Source organism: Sapajus apella, unplaced genomic scaffold (genome assembly GCF_009761245.1).
Source record: "Sapajus apella isolate SASKATOON/1434 unplaced genomic scaffold, GSC_monkey_1.0 scaffold142, whole genome shotgun sequence".
Lineage (NCBI taxonomy): Eukaryota > Metazoa > Chordata > Mammalia > Primates > Cebidae > Sapajus > Sapajus apella.
This window is the reverse complement of record NW_022437082.1, coordinates 2,323,132-2,335,382: the sequence shown is the minus strand read 5'-3', so window position 1 is coordinate 2,335,382 and position 12,251 is coordinate 2,323,132.

Below are 12,251 nucleotides of genomic sequence, written 5' to 3'. Positions count from 1 at the left end.
GTTTTCCTTTCTTGCAATGTATTTTACTGACTTTGGTTTTAGAGTAGTACTAGCCTTATAGAATTCATTGGAAGGTACTTTCTCTGCATCCATTTTATGGAAGAGATTACAGAAATTGACATCATTTCTTCTTTAATTGTTTGGCAGAATTCAACAATGAAACCACCTGCACCTGATGCTTTCTACTTTGGAAGGTTATTAATTATTCGCTGAATTTCTTCATAGGTAAAAGCTTATTCAGGCCATTTATTTCTCCTCATGTGAGTTTTAGTTGATTTTTATTTTCAAGAAATTGATCCATTTCACCTAATATCAAATTTGTAGTCATAGAGTTGTTCTTAATATTGATTTATCATCTTTTGAATGTCCATGGAATAAGCAGTAATGGCCCCTGTTTCATTTCTGATATAATTAATTTCTGTTTTCTCTCTTTTTTTTCTTAGCTAGAACATCTAGTTTAGCTAGAAGTTTATCAGTTGATTGATTAGGATTATCGATCTTTTCAAATAATTATCTTTTGGTTTTGTAGATGTTTTCTATTCCTTTTCTACTTTCAATTCAATTGATTTTATTATATTATTATTACTTTTTCCTTTTACTTACTTTGGATTTAATGTATTCTTTCTAGTTTTCTATGGTCAAAGGTGGTATTGTTGATTTTAGGTCTTTCTCAAATTACATTTTTAGAACACTGTACCCAACAACAACAGAATATGCATCCTTTTAAAGTATACATGGAATATTTATCAAGATAGATAATACTCTGGATAACAACACATGTATCAATAAATTTAATAGAATACACATCATACCAATTATGGTCTCTGATCGAAATGGGATTAAACTAGAAATAATAACAGAAATATATTTGAAAAATTGCCAAGTGATTAGAAACTAAAAATACAGTGTTAAATAACTAATTAGTCATAGAAGAAATCCAAAGGGAAATTAGAAAGTTTTTAACAGAATGAAAGCATGATACATCAAAATTTATGGAATGCAGTTAAAGCAGCACTAGAAGAGAAACGTATAACAGTAAATGCCTATAGTTAAAAAAAAAAGTCTCAATTTAATTCCTTAAGGTTTCACCCTAACAAATAGAGAAATGCAAATGGTAATAATAAGATGGAAAAATAATAAATATAAGAGCACGAATCAATAAAATAGAGGCAAACAAACAGCAGATAAATTCTATGAAGATAAAGCTGGTTCTTTGAGATTAATAAAATCAATAAACTTCTTACCATGCGATCAGAAACAAAAGAGAGTTGACAAAAATTATTAACACCAGAATGGGAAAGGAAATTGACTACAAATTCTATTTATATTAGAAAGAAAAAGAAAAGAAACAAAATCAAATATTATGGAACACTTTATGACAATAAAATTGATAGCTCACATGAAATGGACAAATTCTTTGAAGGACATAAGCTATCAAAGTTCATTCAAGAAAAAATAAATAACTTCAATAACCTTATACCTGTTAACGTCATTAAATTTATAGTGAAAAACCTTCACACAAATAAAATTTCAGGCACAGATGGAATTATTTGTGAATGTTATTAAACATTTGTTGAAGCAATAATACCAATTCCACACAAACTCTTACAAAAAATTGAAGAGGAAGGAACATGTCCCATCTCATTTTATGAGGTTATCCTTTCCCAAAGTAGCTAAAAAGACATTACAAGAAAAGAATGCTATAGACATTATCCCTTAACATAGATGCAACAATTTTGAACAATGTTTTAATAAATTGACTGTGACAACATATAAAAATGATAATGTATCTTGATCAAACTGATTCTATATCAAGAATGCAAGTTTGATTTAACATTTGAAAATCAGCCAAGTTATAATTCTCTATATTAACAAACTAAAAGATAAAATTATGATACTCTCAATAGACAAAAATAAAGCAATTGAGAAATCCAAAACACTTTCATAACAAAAACATTCTGTAAATTATTATTTGTAATAGAAGGGGACTTCCTCAGCCTGATAAAGACCATCTATGAGAAATCCATGACTAATATTTTACTTAAAGATGGAAAATGTGATTTTTTTTCCTAAATTAGAAAGAAGTCAAGACTGTCCACTCTAACCACTTCTATTTGACAGTGGACTGGAGGCTGTAGGCAGGCCAATTAGGCAAAAAAAAAGAAATGAAAGTCATCCATTTTTAAAGATATTTTTTGTTTCTATGTACTAGAAATGAGTCATCTGGAATTGAAAGGCATAAGAACAATGCCAAATTCCAATGGTATCAAATTATGAAATGCTTAGTAATAAATCAAATACAATGTGAACAAGACATATTAACTGAGAATTCTAAAGTATTGTTGAGACAAATGAAAGAAAATCTAAATAATAGAAATATGTTCTTTCTTTTGTCTAAACACAACATATGGTAAAATCATCAATTCTCCCCAAATTTTTATATAAATTTCCTGCAATCTCAATAAAGTACATATGAAAATGCAAATTACCTGGAATTGCCAAAATAAATTTGATAAGAAAGAACAAGTTTGAAAGAATTACACTTTCTATACTCAAGACTTATTATAAAGCTACAGTAATCAAAATTGTGTTATATCAGCATCAAGATAGACAAATACATCAATGGAACAGAATAAAATCCAGAAATAGACCTTTACATACATGAACAACTGATTTTCAATAAAGCTACAAAGGCATGGGAGTGGAGGAAATATAGCCTTTTCAGCAAATTTTGCTTTTAAAATTGGCTATCTATATGCCAGTCATATCCATACGAGGTATGAACTTTGATCTATACCTCATATCATGTATAAAGATTATCTTTAAATAGGTATGAGACCAAAATGTAAAATGACAAACTATATTTCTAAAAGAAAACAAACAAAAATCGTTATAACCTACAGATTTCTTAGGCATGCGACTAAAAACATAGTAAAAAAGAAAAAAGTAGGTTTAATGAAAATTAAAATCTCTGCTCTTCAAAATACACTGTTAAGAGAATGAAATATAGGGCATATTCCAGAAGAAAATAATTGCAAATCATTAAGGACTTTATATGGATCATAAAAATAACTCAGAAAACTCCACAATAAGGCAAACATTCAATTAAAAATAGGTAAAATATTTGAAGAGACACTTCACCAAAGAAAATATGCAATCACAAACAAATATAAAAATGAATATCGTTACTTATTAGGAAGATGCCAAATATACCACAATAATATATAATTAAACATCTATTAGCATGGATTTAAGTCCCACATCCTGGGAAACTCCTCGGTCCCGGGAAAACCTGAATGGTTGCTCACTCTAAATTGCATTTAAATAGAATTTTGTAAAATGCAAGCTAATCTGTTAATGACAAATTATGTCAGGTATTACCTTGGGATAGAAGGTGGGGAGGGACCTAGGGAGTGAAGAATTATGCGGGGGCAAAAGGAAACTTCAGAGTGTGGTAGAAGTTTTAATTATCTTGATTGTGATGATGGTAACAAGGATGTGTGCAAATGTCAAAAGGCATAATAATGTATGCTTTAAACATGCATAGTTTATTGTATGTTCATTTACCTCAGAATGCTGTTAAAAATAAATGTACTGACTTGGCTGTATCATGAAGGTTTCATATGTGCTTCTTTCATTAAGTTCTGGTAATTTTATATTTCCATTGTGATTTCTAATTTAAAACATATGTTATTTAGAAGTGTGTGTTTAATTTTTTAAAATATGGTTATTTCTATTTATCACTTTTATTATTAGCTTCTTACCTAGTTTTACAGTAATAAGGGATCCGTCTGCATGATACCTAATTCTTTGAAGTTTATTAAGGGTTTCGTTACAACATAGATGGTGATCATTGTTTTTTGGTACATTTTTTCATGAATGAGAAAAATCCGTATCCTATAATTGTTGGCTAAAACTTTACATATGTCCATAGATCAAGCTAATATGCCTTTTTCTGTCATTCATGAAACCAGTCCTTCTCAATCTAGTTAGACTTGATAATTCTCTTTACTTTGTGCTAAATAGCATATGTTTGATATTATTAGTGTGACATTATTCACAATAATGTAATATGACTTGTTTGTTGAGCTTTTACACTGTATTTCAATAAGGAAAGAGAATTCTTCCTTAGTATCAAAAATCTCTATTATGAAAAACTTCTACCTGTACCCTATGGACAGGAGTAGTGCTCATGGCTATGTTTGTAACACTGTGGAGGTAGCTAACAAAACACCGGACATCTCCACCTAATTAAAGAAGAAAAACAGGGTCTCACAGGAGGCACTAAGGCTGGGTAAGCTGGAAGTCAGGACTGTTGTGAAGAGGGATTTAATAGGATCTGGTGATACAGCCTTTCAACAAGAAAAACCTAGTGTTGCTTCTCTCCTCTCTCCACCCAAATCCTGGCACCCTCAAGAAACCATGATACATGTGGATACTATACACTTCCTTGTTGAGGTGAAATGTACAGGGTGATGAGAAGCAAGTCCTGCCTGATGGGAACCAGGAGCTGCATGGAGACATCTCTTTTCCTGAAAAGAAGTGTGCTATTTGCAAAGTCTCGTAGTATATGATTGAGTCTTGTGCTTAGCTCCTGAGGCCAATGATTAGTCAGAGGATAGAGTTGGCAGCTTAGCATCTAGCAACAGCCCAGGTATCCTCAGCCCAAGGAATTGTTTCTGAAAGTCCACCTAGATACACTCGTCAGTCTTTTGACTGACCTCTGCACACTTTTCAGTGACTGGCATTAACAACAAAGCACCCTCTGGGTAGATTTGACAAGCCAAATCCCCAGTCGCACTATCTCTGCATGTTTAAATTGCCTTAGGTAATATTTCTTCCTGACATTCTACATCTGACAAAGCTTTGTATTGGCAACTTCTCCTTCAGCATTACAAGCTTCTATGAGTTCAATTATGATCATGAATATTGTCATGAGAAGTTCTTATGATAATTTTCAGTTATTATTGTAATACTTAACCCTAATAGCAATTGTTAACAAGGATGACAACCACAGGGACCTCACAATCACATTTATGATGATGAATCAATCTTGAAAGAAGTTGAAAAGGAGAGAGGTTCTAAAGAATGTATGGAGGCAGCTGGATGGTTGAGAAACATATTTACACAGGCTTCTTACTCTTGGGGATTGTGATGAATGCATAGAAGTACAAGAGTCAGTGCCCACCATTGACATACCAGTTTAATGGAGGAGGCAAACATATCCACCAATGATAATTTGCTGCTTGACAACTCTAGAGAACAGATTCCTGGGTCATGACCTACATCCTTAGGATGCTGAAAGGAAACCTCTTCACCAGCAGAGTGCTTTGCTCATAGTGGGTATTTACTGGTAGTGAGTACTCTGCCTTTCTCTGTTACACTTCTCTTTGCTTCCTGACCATCCAGATCTGGCTGCCAGACCTACTAGCACTTCATCTATCTTTCCATTTTCTCCCAGTCATTATTCAGCCATGAAAAGTTTAGTTTAACTCTCTCACCTGATCCCCACACATCCAAGGGCTAGTTTCAGGAAACAATGTTACAACAGGTAAGGGGAAGCACTAGAGAAGTCTGAATAACATGACAATCATGTCAGGCAATGCTAATATCCAACCCAATGCCAGGCTCTGGCAAAAGAGGGGAGTAAGATAGGAAGGCTATATTCTCTAAATGCAGATGGCTGCAGAAAAAAGCAGGAAGCAAGCTGACCATCACAAAAGGGGATATTAAATGAGTAGAGAGGTTTAGTAATCTCTTGAGTTAGTTTCAAGAAGTCATGAAATATAACACCTTACATACATTTTTTTGATATTATGCATGTGGTTGATTTACCATGACAAGGACTGGTCTTTTTAAGGAGTTGTAGTCACTGCAGTCAGTAAAAACGGCAGTTTTGTATAATGGTTAAGACTTTTCTCTCTGAAGTCAGACTACCTGGGTTTAAGTTTTAGTTCTGCCACTTGCTAAGTATTATATTGGATAACATCACTAACCAAACTTCATCTCTGCTTCTTCATTTGTGAGGCAGGACAACGATAATAGCAGCACCTATATCCTAGGGCTGTGAGACTGAGAAACACATGAGTGAATGTGTATAAAGTGCTCAGGACAGAGTCTAGCCCATGGTAAGCTCTCAATAACTTATCAGTGCCTGTTGCAGAAAACTAGGATGTAAGGGAAAGCAAGCTGGAGGGAGAGAACACATGCATGGCATAATGCCTTTGAATGAAACTAATACCTAGAAATTGGACAATTTAAAATTATTTGTTGGGATGATTCCTCCTGAGCCCTTCCATTTTCAAGAATATGATTAGCTAATATAATCCATGTTTCTGTACCTTGTCATGAAACCATAGTGGAATTTTTAACTTCTCGTTCCATATTTTCTTTGCCTTCACCTGTGACCTCAACTGGCTAGGGTTATTTATCTGGTATAATGACTCAAACCTTCATCCCTGAGAAATCTGAAGTTTTAATGGTCCTGCCTTTTTTTTCTCTTTTTTGGTTACTATAATTTTTCATTAACTTTTATTTTGGTGAAAGTACAGTCATGCATTGCTCAATGATGGGGATACATTCTGAGAAATGCACCATTAGGTGATTTTATCATTGTGTGAGCATTATAGAGTGTACTTAGACAAACCTAGATGGTAGAGCCATCACACGTAGGCTACATAGCAGAACTCATTGCTCCTAGGCTACACACCTGAACAGCATGTTACTGTATTGAATACACTGCAGGCAATTGTAACAAAATTGTAAGTATTTGTGTATGTAAACACATCTAACCATAGAAATGGTGCAGTAAAGATATAATATTACAGTCTTATGGAACCACTATCATATGTGTGGTCTATCATTGACTACAAAGTTGTTATGTGGTATACAACTGTACTAAAAAAAATGACACAGGAGAATCTCTGTTCCAGACATAGTACTTTCTGCTCTCATTGTGTAGCAGCAACCCAGTTCCACTTTATCAGGATCAATCATCCCAGGATATATAATAATCCTTCTTTATCTTTTGAGTCAGTAGAATGAAGATCCCAAAATGAATGGAATGAAACTACTTGATTCACACACTGGGTGTTATGGACTAAATTATGTACCTTTAAAATTTATGTGTTGAAACCGTAACTCCCCATGTGATTTTGTTGGAGATAGGGCCTTTAAGGAGGTGATTAAGGTTAAATGTGGTCATAAGGATGAAATGCTGAACCAATCAAACAAGTATTCTCATAAAAGAGGAAGAGACACCAGAGATCACTCTCCATGTGAAGACACAGTGAGAAGGTGGCCTTCGGGAAACTAAGTAGTAAAACCTCACCAGAACTCTACCGGAACCTCAACCTTGGATTTCCAGCCTCCAGAATTATGAGAAAATAAATTTTTGTTTTTTAAGCCACCCAGTCTATGGAATTTTGTTGTGGCAGCCTGTGCAAACTAAGGCAACTGGTCCCTGTTTCAAAGCATATAGCACATCCTGTAAAATAGAACCCCAAGATTCCTGGTTGTTTTATCCCCTTAGTACACGATTATATCATTGAATTATACTAGATGCTTCTGAGTAATGAGGTTTGTGGTAAAATATTGAATTACTTGGGCATGAGCCTATTGTGGCAGTTATTTTGCAGTGAAATGATTTCTTTCATTAAAAAAAGCAATACTATGTTCAATTACTATTATGGTTGATTAGGCAACCAATCAGTTTATGAACTGTGATGCTTGCAGAAGTATTTTAGACAGAGAAGCCAAACCCATATTCATAACATGTCAATTCCAGTGGGGATGAACCACTTCCTTCTCATTGATGGAATAGGGCTATTATAATCAAGCTGCCACCACATGGCTACCTGGTCTCCCCCAAGGAAATGATGCCATGTCCAGGATTCAGTATTGCTCTCCAATTTTGACAGGTAAGGTAATCAACAGTCATAGTAGCCAGATAAGTTGTTGAGCCTGTTTATAACTTTTATCCCTGTCACTACAGTCACTCTGTTCATGGAACCTATTGAGCAAGGATTTGGGTGGCTAAAGAAAAGGGCTAACAGAAAATCACAGAGTGTCCTTTTATGTTCACATAATTATTGAAACTTCTCTGCAGTATATGCGCTTTTGTGACACCCTGTGACCATCCTGAGAGATCTTTCATTGTCACCAATCTTCCAATTACATACTTTCCAAGTTCCTGACCATACAGCCAAATCATTGAGAAGTGGTAACAAGTTAGTAAAGATTTGTACCTTTGGACATCTTTCATTCCAGACTAAGTTAATGGCAAAACATACAGCATGACACTTTGCCAACTGAGAAAATTCCTTTCACCACTATCTTTCAGGGCTATCTCTGAGTGGGGCTTTCATGCTGGAGATAATTACTCTTCTGATTTTAACGTCATCGTTTTGCATGTTTTGAACTTCATAATAGTGGAATGACACAGCATGTATTCTCTATCTGACCTATTTTGCTCAAATTATGTTTGTGAGATTCCCTTGTTACACTTTTTATTTTAAAATTTGTATGAGATTCATTTATGTTGTTGCTTTTAATAGTAGTTTATTTATTTTCATTGATATATAGTTTTTCATTGTATAAATACACAGCAATTTATTTTGGCATTATACTGCTGTAGGAGATTTGGGTTGTTTCCAGATTTAGGCTAATGCTATTATGCTACAATGCTACTATGAACATTCTTGTATGTGAATTCTGGTACACATTCTTACTATTTGTATATGTAGAAGTGGAACTGGTGGTTCATAGAATATGCATATGCCTAGATTTGGCAGATGCTACCAGTCTTTTCAAAAGTACTAATATAAAATTCCACTTCCACCTAGGTTATAGAGGCTGGGGAAAACATTGCTCCCATCTTAACACCAAGAGTAATAAGATAAAGTACAAAATTCTCGTATTTCTTGATACAATCAGGAACCTGAGGTCACAAAGAGAGACAGGATATGTGTACCGGTTCATCTGCATCAGAGCACAAGAGAAAGAAGTACCAGTGGCCATACAAACAGTAAAATAATCATCTAAACTTTTAACAAACTCCAAAGGCCGAGCATGTCTAGCATGATTGTGTAGGATACCTGGGAGCCCTAGACACAGAGGAGTTTGAACTCACTCATGAAGTCTTTCCATGAACCTCTACTAGGTTTTTTGTCAGAAAGACTGATTCTAGTGTGGGAGAAAAAAGAGTCCACCTTGGTGGTACAGACATGTAAGAAGCTATTAGATGTCATTGCACAAAAATCAAGATGCCCAAATACTCTCTTTAAAATCTTCTTTTACATGAAGCAAAATATTTAAGTCACCAGCAACAAGAGAAGCTAATTTTGTTACCTACAGAGAATAGGTAAACACAAATTACTGCTTGGAAATGGGTAGAAGCCCCCCCCCCGCCCCACCTACCCTTCCCCCACCAAAAAAAAGAAAAGCAAAACAAAAACACCATGGGAGAGTGGCAGAAATAGTTCTGAGCTAAAGAAGTCTACCACTACAATGATAATTCTACTGTAACTAAGGAAGGGGCAGAAAACTGTCTCTGCCACAAAAACAAGGGAGAGGTTGGCTGCCATAGAGAGAAGCAGAAACACAGGGGAAACGCCATCTTTGAGACCTAGGCACACAGATTTTGTCCAAAACTGAGGTTGGGCCGTGACATCCACAAACTTCCCTCAATTACTAGCGTAATAAACGTTAAGCTTCCACCTTAAGAAAATAAATGAACAACCGAATGCACAGCAAGCAATAGAAAAGTAATAATAAAGATAGGAAATCAAGGGCATTGAAAACAGAAAAGTAATACAGAAAGATCAATACAATATGTTTTTTGACATTATTGATAAAAGTGTCATGATGAACATGATGAACTTTTTGTATGTGTGAGAGAAAGTGAGATAAAACACAATTTAGCAATATGAGGAATAAAAAAGTCACTATTAATACAGATCATATAGAATTTTGGAAGAGAAAGGAAGAATACTGCTGTGCTACATGAATCAACCTCAATAGCCTTGTGGCAAGCAAAAAAGGGAACATATATTGAATGGATTTATTTATGTGAAATATCCAGAAAAGGTGAATCTATAGAAACAGAAATTAGTTCGTATTTCCCTGGGTCTGGGGCTGGGAATGGGGATTGAATGCAAATGGGCATAAGGGATCTTTTTGGAATTGTGGAATTGTTCTAAAATTGGACTTAGATGATTGTATGATTCTATACATTTACTAAAAATCATTGAATTACACACTTGAAACAGGTGAAATTTGAGGTAGGTAAATTACTTATGAATAAAGCTCTTAAAGGCATACTAAGGGCCTCACACAATTGAATTTATCCCAATAAACTTGATAATTGATGAAAAAATAGACAAATCCTTTGAAAGATATGAACTGTCAAAGCTCATTCAGAAAAGAATAGATAACCTAATAGTTTTAAATTTATTATTTAAGGATAAAGAAGAAAAATAACATAATATAAATAGATGCAGAAAAAGCAGTTTACAAAATTTAGCATCAATTCATGATAAAATTCCCCACAAATTAAGAACTAAAAAGAACTTGTTTTACTCAGAAAAGTTTATATATAAAAAATCTACAGTTCACATTATACATAATACTGAAAGGCACTATGTTTTCCCTTTAAGATTAGGAAGAAGACAAGAATATGCACTCTCTCCACTTCCATTTAACATTATTTTAGGGATACTAACCAGTGCAGTAAGGAAATTTAAAAAGCACACAGCAAGGGGAGAGATGCCAGATGTAGGTGATGGGGAGGAAGACAGCAAATCACACTGCCACATGTGTACCTATGCAACAATCTTGCATGTTCTTCACATGCACCCCAAAACCTAAAATGCAATAAAATAAATAAATGGAAAAAAAAGCACACATATTAGAAAGAAAATTAAACTGGATGTATTTACAGTTGACAGAATTTTCTACTTAGAAAATTCCAAACAGTTCACATAAAAGCTATTGGAACTACTGAGTTTAAGAAAGTTGCAGCACACAAGACCTTTTGATAAACAGTGTTTGTAATTTCAATGAGGTCTAAATTATCAACATTTTTATTATGTCCTTTTTCTAATTTAAGAAAGTTTGCTTACTCTAAAGTCATGAAGATATTCTATATTATCCAAAAAGCTTAATTGTTTTAATTTTTGCATCCATGTTTAGTATCCATATGGAATTGATCTTTGCGTATGGTGTGATATACTTGTCAGGATTTTATATTTTTCCCAATGTATGGGTAACTCATGCATTCAGACCATTTATATTAAAAACTGTCCATTCCCCACTGATTAAAGAGATATCTTTGTCATAAATCAGAAGATCTTATAAGATCTATATATGGATGATTACGGACTCTTGTTTTATCTATTTGTGTCTCTATGTCAATGCTACACTGTTTTAATTACTATACTTTTATAACATGTCTTGCTATTTATCATTATAAGTCTTCCTATTTTATTCTTCCCCTTCAAGATACTCTTTGCCATTTTCGGCACTTCGATTTCCATACATATTTTAGAATCAGCTTTTCAAGTTCTCCAACAGCAAAAAATAATACCAAGATTTTGATTCTGAATGTACAACTATGGCTTAATTTGGAGACAGTTGACATTTTTACACTGTTGGTAACCAAGTCATATATATGGTAAATCCATATCTATTATTCAACTTTTGTTAAATATTAATCCCAACAATTCCTATGTAATTAAACAACAAAGATATATTTCTTATTCAGGGTCTGTAGGTTGGCTGTGGATCAAGACCAGGTTAATGGTTATATTCATGTCTTTTCATTCCAAATAAAGTTTCTTCATGTCTTTTCTCATTTATTTTTAAGTGCCAAACAAATATTGCCTTCTTAAAATAAACCCCACTAGGTATTCTCCCTTTTCTATATCTGTAGGTTCAATTTGAAAAAGTTTTACTTGGGATTTTTGCATCTATGAGGAAGATAGGCCTGTACTTTTTCTTTCTTTTGGTATCCTTTTTAGGTGTTGGTATCAATATTTTTCAGGTCACATAAAATACATTCCAAATGTTATGTTTGTTTTCTATTCTTGGAAGAATTTTTCTAAGATTCGTGTTTTATTTTTTAATTGTAGTAAAATACGCTTATTAAATTTACTATCTTAACCATTTTAAAGTGTATAACCCAGTGACATTTAGTACATTCACAGTGTTGTGTAATGATTACCAATCTAGTTCCAGAACTTCTTCATTCACCA